We start from the raw sequence: 27,308 nt of genomic DNA on the forward strand, positions 1-27,308 counted from the left end.
GTCTCAGGATTCTCCTTCACCAAGACACCAGCTTGCTCAGATTGCCAACTTGTCCTTAAAGTCGGTATTCAATAAGTTCCAGTTCCTGTTTGCTCTCACTTTGCAGTAATCATCAAAAACCATGTACTTTGGTTCACTGTGTCTTGCACTTTAATTCTCATTCATCTGGCTTTCTCTTTGAGCCACGTAACAGCCCCAGGAGCACCCTGGTTCAAGTGATCCCTTTACCTCACTCACCGGTCTCCGAAGTCTCCTCTGGGTGGATGTCACCTCCTGCTCTGCTCTGCATACACGTCCTCTGTGGATGGCAAGCCCTGCTTGCAGTTTGCTTCTTTCGCTCTCTCTCTTTAGGTCGCTGCAAGCTCCGCTCACATCGTGGTGACGTTGCCAGTGATTTACAACAATTGGGTTTCTTCACCGGCCCGCAGCTCCTAATGCAGGCACCAACCAGTGAGGATCCCAATGCTGTGGCCTTCGGACGGCCCTTCTGGGTCCCAGCGCCACAGTTTTTTTCAGTCTCCTTCTGCACGTCTCCCTGCTGGTCTCCTCAACTCCACCTTTTATACACCTGCAACTGTTTAACAGGTTGCAGGTGTGTGTCTTCAGGCTCAATTGCCTGTCCACAATTAGTGAAACATTCTGGACATGCCTGACCCTTACACCAGTCTGTAGACCTATTCCTCGTCTCAGTGCTAGAATTTGTCAAAGATCTATTGGTGTGCATTCCTCCTAGTCACCTCTTCTTCGCCCAGTATGATAGGGAAATGAATGAGAGCAATTAAGGAGAGAGGTTTTAAAAACAGCCTATAAAGGCAGGGGAGGGGGATGTTGGTTCTCATTTGGGAAAAGGGGGATACCATGGGGGTCATTACCACCCTGGCGCTAGGGGGTTAACGGGGCCGGTAGAGCTGCCGGCCCCGTTAACACCCTACTGCCTCATTATGAGGTCTACTTGCGGGACCCGCTGGGGACGCCTGGGCTGCTTGCGGGTCCCGCGAGCAGACCAGGATGCAAACAATGGGCCTGTCATTAATGGGCCCGTTGTTTGCATCCTCCCCATTCCCATTGAGCCCTATGGGAGCTCAAATGGGAATGGGGATGTACAGGGTCCAGGTTCCCTTAATGGGGAAATACCGGGCCCTCCAAGGTCGGAATGGCCCGGTATTTCCGCTTTTAGGGAACCTGGACCTGGTACCCGGTATGGGGGTAGCCATGCCGCAAATAGCAGCATGGCTACCTCCAGTCTTGCCTGTGCATATCCTCCCCCAACCCCAAAGGACCATCCACCCCGTTGATCCTTCCTTGGTTCTCCACCACCAGGGGCAGTATCAGGAGGTGCTGCCATGCCCTGGCTGCACGAGAGGAGTCCTCTACCAGGGATTTTGGGAGAATCAAAGCGATTCCTCACAGTAGATGTATTGTTCCTAGAAGGATGAGTTGATGGCTTCAAAGCAACTGCCTTAGCTAGTCCTGTATTCTCTAGTTAACAAAATTGGCTAGTTACCCTCCGACCATCGTCTACTTGTGTGTAGGATTTACACCCCTCCTTCCCAGGTTCCAGGCATTAGAAACACTTCATGATTTGGACTGGTGGTGTCGTTACTCCCACCAGGGTCTAGACTATAGCTCCCGGCGAGCTTTACGCTCAGTACTTCAGGAATTTTCTGGTATGATCTCCGACCAGTCTCTGAGCTATGGTCAGATGTCCTCTCCACTCACCATATCTACTCAACATGGCTTTCCCAAAGCCTTGGTTTCACTGATCTAGCCAACTCACCTTCTCACTCCTCATTTCTGGTTGGCCATCTTGACTTAGCCAGCGTAGATGCAACTCTCTTGTTTTTTGTCCTTCTTGCTTTACCCTCAAACCTGCCAAACACAATTTCTCCACTCCTGCTTCTCCAGATCTAGCTCTGCTCACTCTGGCACCAGCCTCTATCAGGAAGTCATCCTATCACCCACCGACTCTGGAGGCTTCCGCCTCATTTTATACATGTGTTGATAGTGTGTTAGAAAATGAAGGTTCTAATGGTCTAGCCAAATCCCCTTCTCACACATATCTGGATGGCCATCTTGGCTTGTCCAACACAAGTGCAACACTAATGTTTTTCCTCCTTCTTGACTTTCTCTCATGACCTTACCCTCTTAACTTGACCAACGCGTTCTTCTCTCTGACAACACTCTATGAGGAAGGTCATCCTATCATTACTGAGAAGCAGGCTCTGTCTCCTTTGGTACAGTGGCTGCTAGAGGGTTTTAAGCAATGAGGGTTCTGATTTGTGGTTCTGTTGTCACACTAGGTTCATTGCTTGGGATTGGACCTTGTTAAATAATTTCACTTTCTCCACATGTGATGTTGCTTCTTGTTTACCTTGGAATAGGTGTAGAGGTTTGTCCAATGAAGGGAAGGAGCATGTACCCCCAGTCCTGTGGCCTGAAGTATTAAAAGGCACATCTTCCATTTTCATACCAGACATATCGATCGGGGTGGCCCTTAGTTCACCGTTTTTGGTCTCTCTGATTAAGTGTTTCCCCTTTGCTACATGCATTCTTGTGGTAAGAACATCTACCCTGCGTCAGTAGGTTATGTAATGCAGGGTTTTGCTATTGGCTCAGGTCTGCCCTACATTTAGGGACTCATAAAGCCTGGGTATGTTCTTCGATGGACCCAGATTCCTGAGGGATCCTGTTTTGTAAATTTGATCCAATTACTTATTTACATGGGACTTCCACCCTCCTTTACTGGCATGTCTCTGGGGATCAGAAATAAACGATCCTCTTAACCAACTTGTTGATCCCATAACTAAGCATGACTAATGAATCTCTAGACACATCCCAGGGCAAGTGGATCCCTTTTGGCCCCTAGATTACCCCTAGATTTCTATAGGGGTCCTGAACTGGTGACCTTGGCACATCACTTTAAACAAATGAGTTATAAATAGGTATTCTGAGAGACCACAGTTGCGTTCAAGCAGGCCCATTCACATCTTTGAAGGGGGCCCCAACGGTCATCTTTTCCACAAGCCCAAAGTAGATTTAAGGGGGTACAGGGTGCAGACGTAGATTCCGGACATAGATGTGATATGTTTGTGGGCATAACATTTTATTGACAGGAAATAAAGTGGAAATCCTATCTGTCCTGAACTGGATGGATCCCAGCCGGTCCATAAAACTGGGGGGTCTTCAAACAACCCTTTAAGATGAGCAGCAGCACCCTCGAGATAGATGGGGATGTAGATTCATACTCTTGCATCAAATAATAATGACAACTCAATAGTTTGGCAAAGGGAGTCCATTTAATGGCAAGTACAAAAAACAGGGAGTTCAATGAACATCAGCAACTGCTCGATCTTCCTTCTCGCTTAAACTCCAATTAATTTCATAAAAACCACAACATTTATACCAAAAACTTGTCATCATTGATGTGTAATCTTAAAAACCTAACGTGCAACTTGATTGGTTATAAGAAGGTAACTTTAACATAGGTACTATATCTGTTTATGGTAATAGGGAGAGGAGATTGGATAATAATGTCAGGTGGGGCAACTAAGCCCTTCCTTCAAACTGGCCACTGTAAACGTCACTACAAGTACAATGTCGCATTGGCTCTACTGTCTATAGGAACATAGATTACATGGTACACTATGATTGGGTTGGCATTGATCCCACACATAATTTTCCACTTGCGCTTAGCAGCATGCAGAATAATTAGTCAGGTGTAGGGAGTAAATCTGCACCCCAGCTTCCCTCCAATTTATGTTACAACCATTCATCACCTCAGTGGCCGTGTGTCAATTACTGCTTTGTAGTTTGGCATTGAGTCTGCTTCTGGGTCTGAGATAGTTAAGGAGTATGGGTATGACAAGGCTCCATGCGTAGGTGTGAAAGTCTCATCCCTTTCTGCCTGCCTTGCCACGTGACTACGACACTGTGAGATCAGCTTCTTCTTCATGCAATTTCGTGTATTTGATTTAATTCTTGTAAAAACAAGGGAAGCCTGATTACCGTCTATGGCCCTCCAGGCAGTTAGACATAATAGAAGAAGGGTAGGCCAACTAGACCAGAGATGACAGCTATCTATTGTTTAAATCATAATAGCATCATATATATATTTATATTTGTATAAATACAGTCACAGATATGCAAATAATGTTTTCATTAACAAATTCAGCTCAATATACCAAAAACCACATCCCTCCATGTACCATGCATTCACGACTTTCATACGCATTTATCATGTTCACATATATTGGGACAAACTGGTGATATATCATTGATATCACAAAAGTAAAGTCAAACAAATGTCAGTTTAGCACTCTGTTATTTTACAATGTGACCCTCTGTCTACATTCAAGGGTTAGAAAACTGTTGTCAACATATGTTTCGGTTGAGTTCTGTCAGTAAGGGTGGAGGTCCCCTTATCCGGTGATTTAGGTCAACCTTCTTCAGGACGGAGAGCAATCGCCGACTCCGCGTTGCCTCTTCATAACACAAAAAATGGGGGTTGGGAATGGCTAAAGAGCCTCAATTCTAGAAAAGTAAAAAATAAAAGACTATATCGTCATCTCTGTTTGTTTAAAAACCTTTTCATGGTAAACAGACAACTGTGTTGTTAGGTTGTGTGGAACCGACTCATCTCCTCTGGAGTGCCAGGGGCCGGGGAATGGTTGATTGGAATAAATCCCGACGTGTGTGCTCCCACTTGTGGCACCTCACGTCATGTATAAAGTCCTGTAATATAGTGTAAGGACATGAGCCTCAGTGTGATATCTAGCAATACAAATATCCTCTTGTACTGCCATAAGTAGCTGGTACTTACACTTTAAGCTATTCATAATCAACCTATGCTGTGAATCGCGTGACCAGGAAGAAGGGGCCGATTCCTTATAGTGTCCAATGATCATCCATGCTCTGCAGATCCCTACTCCTTTCTCCCATCCGTCTGGAGAAATCACTGTTCCCCAGATTTGCATTTGACCTCTGTTCTTCCATCTTCGAGCTTTTTCTGGAGATTTGCCTTGGACGTTCAGCTTTTTGTTTGTTTCTCTTCTGATCTCTGCTCCTTTAACTCCAGGCTTTTCATATCTTATCACAATGTTCTTTGTTTTGCCGTTGTTTCTTGTCTATGTCTTGTACATAATCATCTTCATCTGGATCAATCATTTCAGTTGCCCATTTGAGTGAAGCATCACTTCCCATGAACCTCTGCACATCTACTTCAACAGCTATGAAGATGTTTGACTTCCCCATGCTGTAAGGTAGGAGCACACACACAAAGCATTTTTCCTCTGTAGTTTGTCTTCCAACTTCCTTCATGTGTTGGTACCATGTGTTGTTTCCCAAGTTTGCTGTGCTGTCCAAGTAATCGTTCAATTTGTTATTGTCTTCTTGTGTGCTCCTTGTAATTCTTAAGGTCTTCCTGTAGTTTGCTATAACCAGATCCTTAAACACATCTGTATAGCTTCTTCTTGCTGGAGGATTCTCAGGTATCTTCATCAATGATCCAGGTATTTTCGTCTGTATTATTTGAGTAGGAGAAAGTTCAGTAAGTCTTTCTTTATCCCTTTGGTTCTTTCTGGCTCTGTTTATAAACGTCCATATTGACTCTGCCGGTATCTCAGCACTTGGTTGTATTGTAGGGCTCAAGATTGACCCTTTCATCACTGGATCAGGGTGCTTGTCAGTGCTGTCTCTGCTTGTTCATTCTCTAAAACCTTTTGTTTCTTTAAAAGTGCAGCTTTCACCCACCGTCTCTCAACTTCTCTTGGTGTGGAACTTCTCATCGTTGTTTGTCCAAGCTTCCCCTATTCTTTGGAATGTGATTCGGCACTTGTTGACACTAGACTAGGTGTGTACGTACTCATTATTTGTGTATGTGTACCTTCCCTCAACTCCTTCTCATGTTAACTTTGCTGACCCTGTCTCCGGCATTTCAATTATTTTGTTTCCCCAAGTTTTGTGCGTGTGTCATTATCTATCACATCCATTTCAAGTTCAGTCACTCTGTCATTCTTTCTAGGAACTGGAATGACTATGTAAGGTCTGGGTGGGTACCTTTGTAGGTTGCATGTGTACATCATTAGGTGGGTGCACAGGAACCTGAATGCTCTGTGCACCAATGAAAAATGCAGTTCTAATTGTCAATCACAGTAATATGATAGTGAATACTATGCATATGTAAATAATGCATTTATGAGTTAGTTTACAGCAGGGGTGCACAACGAGTTTTGCCAGAGGGCCAAATGTACCTTACAAGCTATCTACCGGGGGCCAGATTGTTTGTGTGGGGTATCTGGGCGGGGCACATGGTGAATTTACGACCCCCCCTCAGACATTTATAGTAAGTATGTGGGGAAACAAATGGGCATTTTGATGTGTATGTCTTGTCTTTATTGCTATTTGTGCTTTCACTTCTGTAGTACACGTTATTAACAAGCCAGAAGAAAAACTGAACTGGCCCTGGGCTTCAACATGTTAGCAATAGTGTGAGAACAGAATCATCCTGCACGCCCAGCAGCAATAACCTAACAGAACTGGCTGTCCTGCAGGTGAAAAAGAGATGTGCAGATGTGGCTGATGAGTGATCTGCCCACATTAATGACTACATGACTCCACACGCCACCACAAAACACCTCTGCTTTCAGAAGTACTGCCACAAAAGACTTCAATACCCACTATCAACATTGCTTTGTCACCGGGGCAATAAATGATTGTTCTCTTTACAATACTTTTATTTGAAGCATCATGCAAAGGTGGTGTGTACAGGCCATGGAAAGAAAATATAACCAATATAGGTTTTTTTTCTATACTGCTTATTACCATGCTTTATAGCACTAGTGTTGATAAAATGTTGTACTAAATTGGAGGGGTGTAAATATTCCCCCAAAGATCCCAGTGTGATGGAGCGTAGCAAGAGAGCCCGAACCAATCAAGAGGTGTTGGTGGTAGCAGGGGGTATTCCCCCCCACCACCCCGGGAATAATTTTAAAACGCAAGCACACACAATGACATACATAATTCAAATGAAAGTACCTTCTGCCCTGGTCCTGATGTTTCCTCCCAGTGCTACAGCTCCTGCGTAGCATGAAAAAGAAGCAAAGAGCGCTTCCTGGTTCGTGCACATGAACCCAAGAGCCGGAGCGCTGATGACTAAGAGCCCATCTCCCTTTGTATGTGGTAGGAGGTTCAGGAGCCCCTCCCTCATACATACACACATGCAGTTCATCAGCCAGCATCCCCAATGGGCCATGCAAGGTTGGGGAAGCAAAATGCTCCTTTTTTACATGGCTCACTGGATAAAATCCAATGAGCTGCAAGACTTATCCTTGGCCTCAACCCCGGGGGACCACATCTCTCCAGCCCTAAAATGTCTCCAATGGCTCCTGGTTGCTGCAAGAATTACATTTAAATCCCTCTGCATCATCCATAAAGCTTTCTGGGGTTGGGGACCACGGTATCTACAATAGGCTCTCACCAAATACTCTCCCTCCAGATCTGTATGCTGCTCCAGTGTCAACTCTCTGCGTGTCAAGAGTTTCTCTAAACAGCAAGCTGTTGGCAGATCTCTTTCCTCGGCTGGCTCCCTACTCTGGAACAGCCTCTCCCTTCCTCTCTGTCTAGAGCCGTGGGTTGGTGCAACCTTCCCCATTATGGAGAAGTGCCACTGGTGCACCGTCAAAGAATGTATGCACAGGGTCGATGTGGATGGAGATGAAATACTGTTGACTTTGAAGTCATGGACATGAACTGCACTGTTGGTAATAGTGATTTTTGAATACATTAATGAACTCATAGACAGGTGCTACAGAAGAAAGCTACCGGGGTAGCTCAACAGGTTGAGTGACTGTTGCTAAAATGTTATATATTTAAAACTGGCTGCAAATCCTATGACTTTGCAATTCCTTATAAAAATAAGTGCTATTAAATGGATGCGGCCAGGGGATATGTTGGGCTGCTAGCTTGCTTATATTCAGGGTGAGGGTGGGGGAATTTCTGCTCACACGGTGAAAATCAAAAATTGGCACCCATGAACCCACAGTTTAATTTCCTGACAACTGCTGTCAGTGCAAAAGAAGCATTTATTTGTGATTACGCAGCTTGATAAGAATATAGCAGCTTTAGAAACGTATCCTGTGAAAAAACACAAAGGAAAGGACAAAAACAACATGGTATTTGTGACAGACAAAAAAAAATAAACACATTTCAAAGGACACAAATGAATGTAAATTCCAGAAGCATGTTTCAGTTTGGAAATGTCTTTTGTTGTTTTTTTTTACCAGTGTAAGTTGCACATTTGGTAACCTAAAGTGTGCCCACCATGTACATAGCCTGCTTTTATCAGTGATAGCCCCCACCCCAGTGATATTCATGGCCCATTGCTTCCCATGGTGTCCCTTTCAGGCCAGATGAAAGAACACAGGCAGTGCAAATGGAGCCTGCTGGGCACGAATGATGGCTGGACTAAGGAGCACCTTTAAGGCCCTTGCAAAGAGTACTTTGCCGGAGGTCTGGGAGGAGGGGAATAGGCCATCAATTAGAAAGGCAATTACCCCCCTCCTGGGACGCCTCCCCTATGCCAGCAACATGTCAGGCTTCAAAGACTTTCATAATGAAGTGCGGCCAGCTTTGTTTTCTTTTTCCTGAAGTGGGCCGCACTTCATTATGAAAGTCCTGTTCTTCAGGGGGCCGCAAAGCACAATACCGCGGGCCGCATATGACCCGCGGGCCGTATGTTGTGCACCCCAGGTTTACAGCATGAGTTCCTTGGCCAATATGAACATCTCCCCTCATGAGGGAGTACAACGGTACTGCTCTGGTTTCCCAAAACTAACTTTTAATACATGCTAAACATTTGCTATTTTTATCTGGATTCTGTTGTTCTATTTGCAGGTTACAGATGCTAAACTGCTTATCCTTTTTGTCTGAATAATAGACTGTCTCTTGTCTCTGGAAACAGTTCTTTCCTGAAACGAAAGTTCCAAATGAGGCAATAAGTTCAGCAAGTCTCTTAATTTGTGTGTTCAAAATAGATCAGTTCCCAGTCAATGGGGGTCATTAAGAGTTTGGAGGTAGCCATGGTGCTATTAGCGCCATGGCTGCCTCCAAACTCGTGTCCGGGTTCGGGTTCCTTGAATGGGGATTTACCGGGTCATTCTAACCTTGGAGGACCCGGTAAGTCCCCATTCAAAATACCCATCCCCATTCCCATTCGAGCCCCCATAGGGCTCAATGGGAATGGGGAGGACGCTTATAATGGGCCCGTTATTAGCTCCCTGTAATGCGGTGGTAAGGGGTTAATGGCACCGGCATCCTTACCTACGCCGTTAACCCCTTAACGCAGCACTTGTAATGAGGCCCAATGTCTCTTATCTGTTTCGTCCGGATGACAAGACGTTCTTTTTTGGCAACATAAATAAAAACAAAGTCCTTGGTCACACCTTCACGATCTGTCCTTCGATGGAAATGTTCACGATCTTCTACGGTGATTCTGCTGATGATTATAAAGTTCGACCTGCATTATGATACCGTGCAGGGGCATACTCATCTGTACAGAGTTCGCTGGGTCTCTAATGAAAGTGAGGACATCAGCACTGGCATGTCTCTCCACAAGTTCTGGAAAGTCTTCAATTAAGCGAAAGAAAACGTTTCTGGCTAGTCTGCTATCTTCTTGTGACAGGGGCATTTGTCTTGTCCTCGCTGTATTCCGGAAGCAAAAGAAACTGCTCTGCAATCACTGTGAGCAGCCTCCTGATTGTCTTTTTGTTTTCAGGGTCTTGAAGAAACTCTGTTATGCTTGTGATTCTTCCCCCCCAACAACTGGTACAACCTCAATACTAACTCAAAATAGATCAGAATGTCTTTGGTGAGGTCACTATTGCTTGACACCATGAGTAAGTCCAAATAAGGCTTCTGTATTAAAAGAGTCTGGATACTGTATTTTCTTCCAATTTATGGATCCTCGATCAAAATCTGGCATATCTTTTCTTTTCAAGGCTTCGTTGTGCCTCAGTCCAAGGTCCAAAATAAACAAGCTACTTTTGTGGCTTATACGTGCAATTCTTCTTCTTCACCCTGCAACAAGGATGTACAGAGTGTCTGTGTTTTTATGTCCCTTTTTTTCCTATTTTGGAAGTGTCCAAACTAAGCCACAGCTTGCACAAAATGTTCTTTGTCTCTGCTTTGATGGTCATGCATCCTTCTTCCTCGTCATGGATCTCGTCTGCACGTGCTGTAGTTCTTCCCCATGGTTTGTAGTCTCTACACAATGGGGTGCGGGCAGAGGGTTGTTCCGCAGGGGAGGAATTCACTGACGGGCCCATAGGTCAGCGCTCACCCTCTAGAACTTGTAAGACAGGATAGCTGCACCTTGAGAGGACAGGGGGTGCAGGATTCACTTACTCCAACACGACTCAATAATGAGGACTCAGTAAGTTGGCAAAGGGAAGTCTGTTTAATGACAAGTACATCAAACAGAGAAACAAATGGAAATCAGTAGCATTGCGATCACCTGTCTCGCTCCGACTTCCTCCAACTTCAGTCGAACAGTCATTGTTATAGGCAAAACTCGTCATCACTGACGTCTAATTCTATAAAAAAAATCATCATGCAATATAATTGGTTAGGAAAGGTAACTTAAGTATAGGTGTTATATCTGTATATGATAATAGGGCATGCGGATTGGATAACTCTTATCGGGTGGCCGTCTACGCCCATCCCTCTACATCACGTATGATAGACATCACTACAACTACGACGTCTTATTGGTTACAGTATCTATAGGAATCCAGATAACTTGGTCCATTGTGATTGGGCAGGTTACACCCCTAGAGATAAATCCCCGTTTTAATTAACAGCATGCAGCATGGACACCCATTTGCCTGGTGTCCCAAGTTTCACCCTGCCTCCCTTCCATCAATCAGTGTTTTAGGGCGATGTGTCAATTAGTTGGCTAAGGATGGCCTCGACACTGTAGTCTCTTATCGGGAAAAGTAATGGCATCCTCGGGTCCTGGATGACATCAGGAGGTGGTACTTCTTCGCGCCTGGCTGGTCACGTGTTAGTTCCCCATGAATCTGCTTCAGTTTCCAGCTTTTAGTGCATTTAATTCTGTTTCAGCCTCACCACTTGCATGGGCCCCCCTTATCTTGACCTTCATGAGGCAGGCTGGTATGCTCTGAAGTTTGAGTCTTGTTAGCTGAGGCTCTCCTCCCTTTCTCTGGTTGACCTCGATTTCCTAGGCATGAGCCGCTCTTTGTTGAGTTTCGATTCCGCTCCTTCTCTTGCCTTTGGCTGGGTTACGAAACTTGGCCTGTCAGGCCTCTGGAAGCCTGGCTACATATCTGCCTTTACAAAATGGAGTCGCACTTGTATAATGTGCCTTATTGAGGTAGATATATGGTTGGCGCTTGCCGCTCTATCTTCTACTAAGCATTGCAAGCAGTATCGATTTCTTAGCATCTTGTGTTTCAAGCCTATTTACACACGTTTAACAAGTCGGTTGCTTCCATCTTGTCTCGTAGCACCGTTTCCTTACGTTTTAACATTGTCTCTTCTCTGTGTCCATTACATTTATTTTTGTAGTTACTCGCACTGGCGTGTTATCTTTGATAGCTGCTTTTGTTCATTCACGAGTCTGTTCAGGCCATTGTGTCATTTCCCCTGGCCTTCCATTAAGGCTTTTGGGGTCTCTTTGTGGACCGTATGTAGGTACTCCTCATTTCGTATCAGCGGCTAGTATGGCTGTCTGATAGGATACAGTGCTGCCCAGGGGTGTCTGGTTATGGGCGCTTCAACAGGTATGGATCTTCTGATGTATACTGGGCAGAGTCCCAGTGCAGCTCTTTGTAGGTTAATTTGCTCTTCATAGGTCACATACCTTGGTGAGTACGGTCCTGATACCTCAAAATGAGGGGAAGGTGTGCAGGCCATGTCTGGGACCTCCTCTACACTCCCCCCTCTGGTCGGTTCATCGACCACTTCTGCAACCTCCTTTGCATTTATTTCTTTTGATTCTTCGGTGTCATGTTCATCGTCTTCAGGGTTCGTACATGATGGTGTGAATGTGTGAGCCTTTGGAGTCCATATTTTTATCACTCCCTTCAAACTCCCTGCTATTTTCACATGTTCGTCTTTGTTCCATGTCATTAGCTGACATTGTCCATTTGGGCTGCAGTAGATCCATTTTCCTTCATACCCTCTTCGTCTCTTAGCGTATGTGAACCTTGTTCCTTCTGGCGCAAATTTGCTGGCTTTCACAAAGTCTTTTATTTCTTCATCAGTCAGGTCTCTAGGCTTCTACCCTGGCTCGACCTTTATTTTCATCCCTATGGCTTTCTTCATAGGTTTCTGGCACTGTGTAATGATTATCTTGATAACACAGAATCCTAGCAATACCATTGCTAGTAGAGCTCCCAGAAACTTGAATATATCTGCCGTCCATTGTGGGACCCACGAGAATAGGTCTCCAAACCAGCTGTTATCGTACACTTCATCACTTTCATTGATCATCTGGTTTTTCAGGTTTGTCAACATACTTATGGCCTCTGTTACGGTACCGTTTTCTTCATCGTGTGATGGTACAAATGTGCAACATGATTCTCTGATTTTTGCACAAACACCTCAATCCATTGCAGTGATCATGTTAAGCACATATCTGTTTTGGAGAGTCATCAGTCTGATTGCTCTCAGCTCTTCTTTGATCGCGTTGAATCCTTTTATAGTGGTATTGATGGTCTGCAATAATGCCTATCTGGTTATCTGCAACCATTTAGCATTCACTCCAACTTGGATGTGGGGCAGGAGTAGTGTTGTGAATACTGTTGAGGTGAGGCTGAACAGCCTGTGTTCGTACGGGATTGCATGGAATGCCTATTCTGATTTGGAAGAAAAGTAATTTTCTCTCTTCATCCTGGATACCAGTTCCACAGATCTCCTTCTTCTTAGATGAGCATCTGCTTTCAGGAAACTGTCCAACTTTAGGTCATTCTTAGGGATCAATGGCGTGGGAACGTGGACGTTCACTAGTGTGCATATGTCTCCCCAGTTTTTCGGCAGCCTTATGTATGCCTTGGATCCACACGCCCAGTAATGGTCCATGATAACTGCGGTTCCTTGTGTCATTCCTGGAGCTTCAAAGATACTTCCACAGTTTACATTCTCTCCCATCTTCCTTGTGCCATTACTTCTGAAGCATAGTTTCGGGCTTTCCAGTGGTACTATTTGCAGGGGTCCTCCTCTATCTTCGACCCATGTTAGCAGTTTTATCAACCTTGGCCACAGAGGTTTGCACAGTTTTTGAGAGTTTTCTATTGCTTCTCTGCAGACTCCAAGGACCATCCAAGCTCGGCAGATCACTACTCCTTCTTCCCACCCATTTGGGGAAACCACTGTTCCCCAGATCTGCATTTGGCCTCTGTTCTTCCAGATTTGTGCCTCTTCTGCAGTTTTTCCATGGATATTCAGTCTCGGGTTAACTTCCCATCTTATCCCTGATCCTTTGATGCCAGGGTTCTCATACCTGATCACATGATTTCTGGTGTGCGCTCGGTTTCTTGTTTTAATGTCCTGGACGTAGCCATCTTCATCCGGGTAATCCTTTTCGTTGGCCCATATCAACGAGACGTCTTTTCCCATAAATTGTCCTCTGGTGTTACACATTGCTACGTGTGACATACAGTGTGCTATAGGGACATCAATTTCTACAGCCACGAAGATCTTGGATTTTCCCATGTTGTATGGTAGGAGAGCACAGACGAAGCATTCTCCTTCTGATTGCCTTCATCCTACTTACTTCATGTGCTGGTACCATATTTTGTTTCCAAGATGGGCTGTGCTGTCCAGGTAATCATTGAGTTCATTGTTATCATCGTGTGGGCTTCTCTTGATTCTTAGCGTTCTTCTGTAGTTTGCTATGACAATGTCTCTAAATGCGTCTGTGCTGCTTTTCCTCTGTGTGTGTCTCAGTGGAGCAGGCTGCCTCGACCGCATCGCTGTGGTAGGAGAAGGTTTTGTGTTTCTTTTCCTTCCCTTTTGTATTTTGTCATAGACTTCCTCTAACCGCCATTGGCTCCCCAGCCTCCCAACGCGTGGTCCTGTTGTAGGCCTGAGGCTTGTTCCTTGCGTTGGAGCAGGTGTGCTTGCTGTTATAGTCTCTATAGTCCTGCCTTTCAGCTCCTCGTGCAGTTTCTTTGCTCGGACTATGAAAGGGAACAAATAGTCTATCAGCATTTGTGTTTTCTCTGTGAATTCCTTTGTGGCCACTTCTGTTCTTTTGAGGGATTTTGTTATGCCCTCTCTCTCTAGTGTTTCACTTGGCTCCTCTTGGGTACTTCCACTGTTTTCTGAAACTGATTGTTCGGCAGGCAGTCTCCCCTTCTCTGCTGCCTTCGTTGGAGGCCCTGTAGCAATTGACACTTGCCCTTGTCTGTGTGCATCCTGTGTGTGGGTGCGTGCAGTGGTCCGTGCAGTGTTTTCATTCATTCCGTGCTGACCCTGTCTCCAGCTTTTCTCTTCATTTGTTACCTCAAATGTGTCTAAATCATTGCTCATTATATTTAAATTTAGTTTGTTATTTTTATCATCAGGTTTTCTTGGGACTGGAATGACTAGATAGGGTTTGGGTGCTTTCGTAGGCCCCAGATGTTCATTATCTGTTGGGTGCACTGAGGTTGGGACACTTCGTGCACCAATAAAGAAAGCAGTTCTGATTGTTAATGACAGAAAAACAATAATAATAACTATACATATACACATAATCGTTTGGAACGACAATTTGCAGCATTTTCTTCCATGGAAGTGGGGGCGCCCTTCTGTTAGTGGCAAAACCAAGTTACTGTTCTGGGCCCCCATTTCGAATGAGTTCATAGTCAGTTATTTATTCCTTCTCTTGCTCCGGTCTCGTAGTTTGAGAGTTCATTACTATTAAAGTGAAGAGTGCTTCTCCAAATGTCCCCCCTCATGTGAGTGACGACGGTAGTCTCTGGGTACTCAGTACAGTTCCTGTGCTAGACTATGGAAAAGGGTTAGGCTAGCAACTTTGGTACATCACATTCATTATGCATATCTATAACAGGTGAGGTCCCAGTGCTCTCCTCTAACTTGCTTTGGTCCTGAGGACATGCTGGAACTTGCTCAGTGCGAAAGAATGAAAAGATGGAACTGCTAAAAATCACGCAAAATAGAACGTTGTAAAAATAAAAACAAAAAATAAATAAAAATAAAAGTGAACATGTGAAAAAATAGGAAAAAATGAGAAAAATGAAGAAAAAAGGAAAAATAAGATGGTGAAGTTCTTGTGTCCGCTCCTTTCACTCAGTCTCTCGGCGACAAGTTGAAGAACATTGTCTCTCTCCTCGATCTGCTCCACAGCGGAAGGATGACGAAAAGGATAATAAGAAAAATAGAAGAAAAATAAAAATAAACTAGGAACAAGATGTAGTAATCCTCATTTCTGCTCTTCTAGATCTGTCATTGGTGGAAGAATGAAGAACTTGCCTTTGTCTCCTTGATTTGTCCCCGGCGGAAAGTCTCATTGGAATCTCTTTAGGAATTCTCGCTTGAAGTTGGACAGCTCCACTCGGAGCATTATACCATGGAGAAGTGTGCCCATTTGTGGGGCGTTGGCCAGATCTCTAAGGAAGGTGATAACGTCAACATCTGCAGGCCTTCCTACCATTTCTGGATAGTCTGTGACTAATCTAAACAGGACGTTCTGTGCCAGCCGGGTGTCCTCGGGTGATAGGGACATTTGCCCTGTTTGGCTGTGTCCTGATCACAAGCTTTTCTTTTGATTTGCACATTCTTTGCACCTTTCCGTTGCGTGGATTACCACCAAGTGATTTAATTTAGTCCACAGCTGACTCAGTTGAGCTAGGTTTCTTGAATCTCTGATATAAGAGCGTGTATCAGTTGTTCTCCCGACGAGCCCTGGGCATTTCTCGATTATTTGGAAGAACAAATTAAACGTGAGTTCATCAATGTCTATTGGCGGTGGAAGCATTTGTGTCCTTCTCACTATGCTCTGGTAACTCAGCGAAGACCTCTGCGATGACGGTCAGCAGCCGCCTGATTACTTTTTTGTTGGCTGGATCTTGAATAAAGTCTGTGACACTGGCTCCTCTCCCTATGAGTGATGGGTATGATAACACCACAAGTTGGAAATAGGTTAGCACATCCAACTTGAGACTTCTGCTGGAATTTACCATAAATTTTGTGAACAAAGTCTTGATACTGGATGCTTCAGGATACTGTGTCACACTTTTGGAGAATATTTTGTTTACAGTCTATCAGAGTCTTGATTCTTTGTACTACTTGGGCATGACGTGCTTTCAAAAGTTGGTTTCATCAATGTTGTTGTGGCTCTGTATGTGCTTCTCTTTACCCTGCAACTGGGATGTACAGGGTGTTCATTATGTCCTTATCCCCCTTTGCTTGGGGAACCTGTCCAGTTTTATGCCACAACTTGCATCCGGGTTCTTTGTCTTGGTTCTCTGCTCATGCGTCCTTCTTCCTCGCCATGGATCTTGTCTGCATGTGCTGAGGTTCTTCGCCGTTGTCTGTGGTTTCTTCACAGTTGGATGCAGCAGGAGGGCTCTCTCCTATATAGGGTTTAATGTCATTTAGGAAGATCCATGCCCTTCTGCCCTGGAGCTTGACAGCAGAGGGGGTGCAGTCCTCTACGATGAAAGGGCCATTAAATCTTGGCTCGTCCCACCTTTTCCTGGTAAAGTTCTTCACAAGCACGCTGTCACCAGGGAGACGAGGGGTGCATGAACACCTTGTTCGGTGTTTGCTTCAGCACTTCCTGCTGTGTTTCATGCTGCGCCGTCCCATTTTCGCCATCGCTGCAGCTGGCCTGTAATGACAGAGGCACTGGATGTCATACAGTTAAGGTACTTCTGCATCTCTGTTCCCAGTACCTCCCTAGTCAGCTGGGCATCACATCTAGCTCTATCTCGGGGGGTAAGCGGGGTCCTCATCCTTCTGCCTGTAACTATCTTGTGCGGTGTGAGATGATGGTCGGAGCCGGGTTGGTTCCGAAGTGCATACAATGCCAATGGCAGAAAGTGCAGCCATCCCTTCTTTAATGTGAGCTTCAACTTGGCTATCCTCTCCTTAGGCAAGCTGTTGATCCATTCACATATCCCATTCCCCTCAGGATGATACGCCAACGAGAACTTGTGCTTTATACCAAGCAACAAGCTAATCTGTTCGAAAACTGAATTTACAAAGTGAGCCCCGTTATCTGATCTCATTACTTTGCACACCCCCCATCTAGGGAACACTTCCCTCACTAGGAACTTGGTAGCGTCTGGGTGTGTACAGGGACCTGCTTCTATCCATCTAGAGAATGGACACACCACCACAATTAAATACCTGTACCCGTTGCACACTTCAATCATGTCGACGTAGTCGATATGCAAGTGCTGGAATGGCCCATTCGGTCTGGGGATGATCCCTCTCACTACTTTCAATGTGTGCCCAGCGGTGAATTGATGGCATATTATGCAATTCACCATAAAAAATGCAACATGCTCTGCTAAATTCGGTGTGAACCAGTCTTCTGTGAGCGTTGCTGCCAGGTTTTCTTTTGACATTTGAATAGGGTAGTGTAGTTGTTCTAATGCTACTTTTAGAAGGGTGACAGGCATTACTGGTTACCAGTGCTGTCTTGCCTCCACAACCCGTCAGAGGGGTTTAAAGAACACCCTTGACGCATCCACAAATTTTTCTCCTCCTGAGGTGCCTCCCCCTGGAGCTCCATTAGCTGACTCTGCCCTATATTGCTATAGGCTTCTGGTGTGGCTTGCGCTACCATCATCCACTCACGGGTATGTGCCACCTCCACGTCCATGATTGTTTCATTCTTGGATGCCATGCGCTTGGCTTCCGTGTCTGCTTCATGATTTCCACGTGACACGAAATCCATCCCCTTGGTATGAGCGGCACATTTCACGACCGCTATGCCCACTGGGAGCTGTAGTGCTTTTATCAGCCTGTCCAATAAGGCTGCATGTTGCACTGGCGTGCCATCTGCTCGGAGGTAGCCCCTCCTTTTCCAGCACGCTAGACCTGCATGTACTCTGGGCGTCACATGGGCTGAGTCACTGTACACAGTTACGTCCTGGTCTGCATGATTCTCAATGGCGAGTATCAGTGCCAGCAGTTCTGAAGCTTGCGCAGAATAGTGAGAGGGTATTCGCGCACTGACGAGTACTCGAAACTCTCCATTCGCTAGGTGTTTTACCACGGCCACACCTGTATACCTTTGTCCGTCTTCTCGGTCAATTCTCGAAGAACCGTAAATTAACACGATTTCACCACCTGCCAGGGAATTTTCTTTACCCTGGGGATCTCATCGTAGAATTCCTCATAATTCGCACAGTCATGTATAGGTTCTCCTTCTGCAACTGGCTCAGCTATGAATGTAGCAGGGTTCACAATTTTACATCAAACTATTTTGATCGATGGGTTAGAGATAACCACCTCATAGGTGGATGCTCTCTGAGATGTCAGTGTGCCCTTTGGCTTCTCTAGTATTGGGAACAGCGAATGTCCAACATGCAATGTCATGGAGCTCCCCATCACGATGGATGACGCCTTTCGATAGCGAATGCGGCAGCAGCTAGATTTTGTTTGCATGAGAAGTGGCCCTTCATGACCCAGTCCAGACTCCCGCTGTAATATGCTAGGGGCTTGTACCCCAGCGAGGTTCGCTGGGCGAGCACTGCCGTCATAAAATTGCCATTGGTATGTGAGAACAGGTAGAATTCCTCTGCATAATTAGGAATCCCGAGAACTGGGTCCTTACAAATTGCCCCTTTGAGTTCCGCAAACCCTTTCTACATTGCCTCAGTCCATTCAATTTCTTCTTTTGTTGCCTGAGCTTTCTTCAAAGCCTGAAGCAAGGGCTTGGTATACGAGCTGTAGTCAAAGACCCATGCTCTGACATAATTGCACAGGCCTAAGAAGCTCTGCATTTGTTTTATCGTGCGCGGCTTGGCCGTGTTCAAGATAGCTTCAGCCCTTTCTGGGGTTACCTTTTTCCCCTCATGAGAGATCAGTTGCCCTATGTACAACACGCCCTGTTCACAGTACTGCAACTTTTCCTTATCAACCTTGTATCCCTTTTCAGCCAGTATAGTCAATAGCTGGACAGAGTCGCACTTGCATTGCTCTTCAGTGGTGCTGCAGATCAGAATGTCATCTACATACTGCAAAACAACACTGTCCATCGCATTATTGCTTAAGTCCATTTGCAGGACTCCGTTGAAAATAGACAGGGACACGCAATACCCCTGTGGCAACCTCGTACTTTTCAGGTGCATTTGTCTGAAAGTGAATGATGTCAGGTCTTATGAGTCACGGTGCAGTGGAATTGAGAAAAACATGTTTTTCAAATCGATCCCCGTGAAATATTTTGCCTCAGTGGGTATGTTACACAGTATTGTGGATGGATTAGGGACTAGAGGGAACTCGGCTTCAGCTATATCGTTTAATGCTCGTAAATCTTGGATTAAAATGTCAAGACCCTGCCTTTGATTTTTTGACAGGGTAAATCACTGTGTTGCAAGGTGATTCTGACATCACTAAGATGCCCTGCTCCATCATGGCAGAAATTGTCTTTGCGATCCCTTCATCCGCTTCTCTGGACATGGGATATTGTTGCGCTCGTGGTAAAATTGCTCCTGGTTTCAGTTTAATTTTCACTTCACCAGCCCCCTTCAGGAGACCTATGTCATAGGGCCCTGTAGTCCATACTGCGGCAGGCACTTGGGCCATGTCGTCATCAAAGAAGGCCAGCCGAGAGAAGGCCAGGAGAAAAGGCCTCCTGTGCTCTTTGCAGCTCCGCTGCGAGCACGTTTCCTCCCACTCCAGCTGGATGCTGGATCAGCTGTTCTCTCGTTTGGAACAACCGTGTGTTCCATTGTGATCCCGCCCGCCGCGTGTGCCGTCCTGAAACCTGCTAAAATGGATGCCAGAGCAGTTTCCATGGAAGTATCCAAAACCTTCACGAAGTCTGCTGCCCATTCGTCAAGTCGGCTTGCCTGCCCCTCCCCTCCTGCTTTAAATGGAGGGGGAGAGGGCCAAGAGGCGAAGCCGACGAGAGAAGGCCAGGAGAAAAGGCCTCCTGTGCTCTTTGCAGCTCTTCGCTGCTCGTCTCCCGTTTGCCTGAAACCTACGCCGCACCCAGAAGGTAAGAAGCTCTACCCTTGCAAGCTTCTCTCCAACCCCTGCACCACCTCAAGGCGCTTCAGGTTGCGCGCCCATACTTTGAAAGCCACCTTCAGCTCACAGCCCATTCCCACGAATAGCCGTAATACGCAGCTATGCTCACGCACTGTACAACCCTCCTCACTCGCTGATAAGGCCAGGCACCCCCGCAAAACCTACACAACCACCAACAAAGTACTTAACTTTCCGTACAATTATACCGCCTCCATAACCAATGTGATTACAAATGTGCCCACCACCGCTGAAAATGTGACCCCCAGTGTAAAATCTGTGATTTGCAATTCTTCTACCACTATTTTGAATGCTAGTGTGCCAAATGCTATACCACATGTGTCCACCACCGCTAAAAATATGACCCCCAGTGAAAAATCTGTGATTTGCAATTCTTCTACCACCATTTTGAATGCTAGTGTGCCAAATGCTATACCACATGTGTCCACCACTGCTGAAAATGTGACCCCCAGTGTAAAATATGTGATTTGCAATTCTTCTACCACTATTTTGAATGCTAGTGTGCCAAATGCTATACCACATGTGTCCACCACCGCTGAAAATGTGACCCCCAGTGTAAAATCTGTGATTTGCAATTCTTCTACCACCATTTTGAATGCTAGTGTGCCAAATGCTATACCACATGTGTCCACCACCGCTGAAAATATGACCCCCAATGTACAATCTGTGATTTGCATCTCCCCTAACACCCAGAGCTCAACCCCCCCCCCACCAAACCCTCTCTCATCATGAGACACTTGAAACACTTGTGTATAGGCGCGTTACAAATACCATATAATATCATATCATATCATGAACCCCCCCTCAGGCACTACTGAACCCCACATGAAATGCGCCATGATTAACGCCAGGTCCATCAATGCCCACGCCCTGGACATACACGACCTCCTAACCTCCCACAACCTAGATCTACTCATGATCTCAGAAACATGGCTACATGATGCCTCCGGCCCGGCACTATCCCTCGCCCTACCCCCTGGCTATTCCATAACTAGACAAGACCGCCTCTCCAAAGGTGGAGGTGTAGCAATTATTGCCAGAGACTCGCTCTCTATCAGAAAGATAGAGAAATCCCTGACCAACAACAACAGCGACTACCTCCAAGTTAAAATAACCCTCTCTCCCCACTGCACCATTACTGTGCATACCATTTACCGCCCTCCAGGCCCAACAGGAGACTTCCAAGCCTCTCTCATCCACCTCCTCTCTGACAACCTCAAAAAACAGTCTAAAGCCATTTTCCTCGGGGACGTCAATCTAGGGCTCCGGGATAGTAAGGACTTAGCAGCCAAATCCCTTGACTCTGCCCTCAATGGTCTAGGCTACAAGAACACCATCCTTAGCCCTACTCACACTCAAGGCAGAACGCTCGACTGGATAGCACAGCATAACTGCCCACTCATCATTACAGGTAACAATCCCACCCCGTGGTCTGACCACCACATCATCACCTTTAGCATCCTCACCACTAGCTCCCCTGCTGCCCCCTTGCCCCAACCGCTCCCTCCTTGCCTCGCCAGAAGCTCCCGCCAGCTCACCAAGGAAAGGCTACTGCCCTTCCTCCAAGGCCCAGCCTTCAGACCACCTTTTTCATCATACCCAGAAACAGTCGCAACAACCTATGATGCTGCCATTAAAGCAGCTATCAACTCCATTGCCCCTCTTAAACCACGCAAATCCAAACCCACTACCATTCCAACTCTTGGTTCACACCTGAGCTCCTCACACTCCGCAACGAGAAAAAAGCTGCACTCACACAGTGGCAAACGTCCCACTCTGAAAAGGACAAGATGTTCTTTAAAGCCCTATCCAACAAATACAAAAAGGCAATCACCCAAGCAAAGGGCAAATCCTTTGAATCCAGAATCTCGGAAGCCCAATCTAGCACCAAAGAAATCTTTGCCATTTTCAGAGAGCTCGAGACACCCACTCCCGCCCCCCAGAATCTCACCAAAGACAAAGACTGGTGTGACAAAATACAAACGGCCATGCAAACCAAATTAAGCCTCCTCAAAAGCAAAATACTAGCCACTAAACAAGCCCTACCCAGTAGCCATATCCCTATCCCTTCACACGCCACGGATCCCCCCTACCCTTCTCCTTCAAACCCATCCAAGAAAAAGACATCATCAACATTATGAGGAACATCAAGCCCTCTAACTGCAAAGGTGATGCATGCCCAGCCTCCATTATCAAAGACTGCACGGAAGCGCTAGCGCCCTTCCTAACAGCCTTCGTTAATGCCTCCTTTACCACAGGGAAAGTCCCCGCCTCCCTCAAGGAAGCTTGGGTCCGACCTCTCTTGAAAAAACCAACTCTCGATCCCACCTCCCCCAACAACTACAGACCTATCACCACTGTCCCATTCCTCCTCAAAATATTGGACAAAGCAGCCTACTTGCAGGTCCAGCATTTCATTGAAGAGAACAAACTCCTTGGACTCCGCCAATCTGGCTTCTGCCCTATACACGGGACCGAAACCGCCCTACTTGACTTGAAGAACCAAATGGACGATGCTAGAGACATGGGTAAACCACCACTTCTCCTACTCCTTGACCTATCCGCGGCATTCGACCTCGTGGATCATGGCGTCCTATGCCACCACCTTTCCTCCACCGTCAAATTCTCCCCAGAGGCCACAGCTTGGATCACCTCCTTCTTACAAGACAGAACCATGCAAGTATTCTCTGACCTAGCCGCCGCATCCCCAACTACTATACTTTGTGGTGTACCCCAAGGCTCCTGTCTCTCCCCCACCCTATACAACATCTTCACACGACCCCTCTTCCTCATCCTCGACGCTATGGGCATCTCATACACCAACTACGCCGACGACACCCAGATCCTCCTCACTCTCACAGGTAACTATGACACCGACTCCCTGACCCTCAACAACCTCTACAACACCATCCAAGCCTGGATGGCTGACAACGGACTATGCCTCAACTCTGACAAGACGGAACTCCTCCTGGTAGGTTCCCCCGACACGCTAAAAAACCTAGATGTCCAATTTAGCTACTTCACCAATTACTCCATTAAAATCCCGGTCTCTGATTCTGTCAAAACTCTGGGAGTCTACCTGGACTCCAGCCTATCCATGGATAGACAAGTCAACGCAATAGCATCCGCAGCTGCATATCATGCTAAACGTATCAACGCAATCAGGCCCTTTCTATCCAAAGAGAACTGCACCAACATAGCCAGAGCCATCACCGGCTCCAGGCTAGACTACTGCAATGTACTCTTTCTAGGAACCTCCAACAAAAACTTAGTGAGACTACAAGTAATACAGAACAATGCTCTCCGGGCAGCCCAAGGCATTGCTAAAAGAGAACACATCTCTGAAGCCAGAAAACTAGCCCACTGGCTCCCAATAAAGGAAAGGATTGTATTCAAAGCCCTGACAATGACCCACAAGTGCATTCACTTCACTGCTCCTGCCTACCTTTCTCAAAGGATCCACCCTGTCTCCACCACCAGGCCAACCAGATCCCCGTACACCAACATGCTCTCTGTGCCACTAGTAAAAAGAGTAAAAGCGGGTGGGTCCAGCTTCCCCTACCTCGCGCCCACCCTCTGGAATGCCCTACCTCCCACCATCCGTGGCGAGGACTCCCTCACCACCTTCCGCAAAACACTGAAAACTACCCTCTTCACATAAGGACCGACACATCAGCACAAATACTTATCATTTAGGTTTCTAATTTACGGCCAAATGCAATATTTGTAACAACAGTATGATTTCCTGTACTACTCATAATGTGTCAACAATCGCTATCATATGTACCATGTAACTAAGTTATTGCAAGTAACAGCGCCTCAATGCCCCTGGGCTGCTTGCGCGCTATATAAATTTAAATAAATAAATAAATAAATAAATCAAAGTATTCTGGATGTACCAGCGCCAACATCCTTCTCTGTGTATCCCGTTTCTGTAACGCTCACCTGATTCCCGCAGAGGCGCCGGTCTTGACTGGGTGAATGCCGTATCTTCAAAGGTGATGTGTAACACACGGTTGGCTCTTTGGGCTGGACCTCTGTGCACTGTATGTCTGACTCGAAGAGTAAGATGTCTTAGGTAAGTGAACGCCGAGCTCTCCATCTGCCTCGGGGCAGGGTGCCGTAACCAGTTTCTTCACTGGATAAGGGTGCAGGCCTCTTGACCTCAGAGGACTGCTGTCCGTCGTTAACTGCACGAACGGTAAGTTCTGGGCACTTCAAATGTCTTAAAAGTCTTTTGTAAAGATATCTCTTGTTTTGCAGGGTTCCGGCGATGGCGGATGGCGGGCTGATGAGAGTTGAGGATCGAACCCGCGTGAGGAATAGAAGCGCCTGGAAGCACGTAAGTAAGCGCTTGTAGCCTGCTTCACGATGTGCACTAACTGTCCATTTTATCTTGCAGGTACAAGTTCGGAGCTTTAGAGAAGCTGAAGGGTGCTGGAATACCCACTGGATTCGGCGTGGGAAGGAGTAATGGCCCGTGAGTAATAAAGTTGCCCAATGTCTTTAAACGCACCTTCTTTTGTCTTTCAGATGCGGGATGCAGCGCCGAAGGCCTCCGGAGCGTGCGAAGAGCTGGTAAGCTTTTGTCTTTCAGATGCCGGAATGCAGTGCGAAGACCTCCGGAGCATGCGAAGAGTAGGTAAGCCTTTGTCTTTCAGATGCCGGAATGCAGCGCGAGGCGTTGGTGACAGCCGATGGACCAGGTAAGAGATGCGCTGCCACTGAAGACCGTAGTGCTAACCTGTTCTTTCTTTGTCTTTACAGGTGCTGCTGAAGACTGGATTCCAGGATGGTAAGCCTTTGTTCCCTTAGGCCCAGGATTAGAAGCAGAAGACACGATGAGCGTTCTGCTGCAGAGAATGCAGAATAACACAAAGCAAGATTCATCCATCGGGTGTGGTTTAAATAGCCTCCTGTAGTGCTTAGGTGTCTCCTTCCTCAGCCACGCCTAGGTAAGAAAAGAGTTCCTGCTTTCCAGAAGAGTTCCAGTGTTCTGAACCTAGGGAGTGGCTCCTGCCCCACCCAACAGGAAAAGTAGTCCCAAACAGAAGAGGATCAGGGGTTCAACTGGCAGGTAAGTAAGCAGCATGGTCTGCTGCAGGTAAGTCCACCCAAGCATTATGAGCCCGGCGCTTCCAGCGCTGGGACTGGGCATCTTTATGAGCCTGGTGCCACTGGCGCCAGGACAGGGTCCAAAAGGTCCCAATTGGGACTGGCTGGCACTCGGAACCGGGGTTATGGCTCTGCTTCCAAGGGAGTCGGGCAAGTCCTGATCTTTTGGAAGCAGAGATCATGACAGTTTCATCATTTTGACCCAAAATGTGAGACTTATTTCCACTCTTGTCTCCTCTAGGTCAGGGTCCTCTTCGAACAGATCGCCATCGGTGACGTCAGTCACTCGATACCCTTCTTCGATGGTGATAATCGCACACCATTGTCTACCTTTGTCATCATATCCTTCGACCAATACCACTGTCCCTCGCACTGTGGCAGATTCTATCATTAAGGGAAATACTTGTCCCTCCTCTTCGTGCATGGGTATTCTTGGTCTGAACAGAAACTCATAAGGGGTTCTCATAGATTTGTCTGCGAGGCCAGGCAGTCCCGTCATAAGCACCCGCATGCATTATGCAAAGACTTCTGGCTCTAATGGTACAGCTCTCATGGCTATACGTCCTGAGTATGCTCTGATCATTTCGCACACGTTTGAATAATGGATTCCTGGAGTGGAGCACACTATACCATTCTTGGTAAATGAGATGGTCATGTTTAATTTAGTCATCAGGTCTCGGCCCAGAATATTTACTGGGGTCTGACTTGAATATAATAGGGGTACATTCATTTTGCGCTCTCCCACTGAGACTGGGAGTGCGTCTGTAAAGGGAACTCTACTGTGAGCTCCCGTGAAACTCTGAGTATCTATGGCCTCGCCGGACAAGGAAAATGTGCTCTATTGTATGCACGAGAGCGTTGCACCCGTGTCAACTAAGAAGGAATATTCGTTACCCCCTATGGTGACATTCATCCTAGGTTCCCTGTTAGGGTCTGGTGTCACTGATAGGATATAGCACATCAGAGTCCCCCGTGAGCTGTCCTATTTCATATATGTGTTCGGACCACTGTATACTTGTTGATTTCCTCCAGCCCCAGGGTTAACTCCCCCTCTGGAGCTAGTGCCCTGTGACATTTGCGGTGGTGCCTTCTGGCATTGTCCCTGTGGCAAGTTCCCCATGTTCGGTGGTTGAACCACTTGCTGTGCACCTTGCTGTACGGTGTAATTTTGTGCACTGCCCTGTTGCGGGACGGCAGGCTGATTCACCATGCCTGCCCCCATCCCTTGGCTATTTTGCCACATGCCTTGGCTTCTGCACATGCGTGCCACGTGCCACAGCCAACACACTGGCGGTGGTTGGGCCATCTGTCCATATGGCGTAGCTGGACTGCCCATCTGTGCGTTCTGAAAGCCACCTTGAATATTCTGAAAACCTGCTTGATAACCTTGAAACCCTCCTTGACCACTCTGCCATCCTCTTCCTCCAAAACCCCTTCCTCTTGGGTAAAATCCTGCGTTACCCTGATTATTCTGCTATGGGTTTGTCGCTTGTTGTGCGCTTGGTTCGGCTGGGCTGGGGAGCATGGCTCCCTCGAGAGCATACTTCGAGAGCTTCTTTTGCACCAGCTTCGCCTCCTCGCCCTTACGAGTTGTCTCCTTTTTCCGATTCTTTTCTTGCAACAATCTACAGTAATGTCCAATTGTCAACTGTATTTCAGCCCATGGTTTTGCTTCTACTCCTACCAATTTTTTTAGCTGCTTCTGCACCGGTTTAGGCAACCCCTTGCATAATATGTGGTAGAATACAGGGATAGCTTTCGTCCAAGACTCATGCGTTTCGAGCACCCACGCGTCTTGAAAATTCTGGATATAAATCAACGGATCCTCTGACTCTTTCATTTTCCGAGTCTTTATAGCCCCCATATCAGAAGTGTCTGGATATAGCGTTCACAGTGCTTTCCACACTGCTGCCCTACAGTTATTAAATGGCACTCCTTCATGGGAGGTG

This window comes from Ambystoma mexicanum, chromosome 8 (genome assembly GCF_040938575.1).
Source record: "Ambystoma mexicanum isolate Mex_15411 chromosome 8, UKY_AmexF1_1, whole genome shotgun sequence".
NCBI lineage: Eukaryota > Metazoa > Chordata > Amphibia > Caudata > Ambystomatidae > Ambystoma > Ambystoma mexicanum.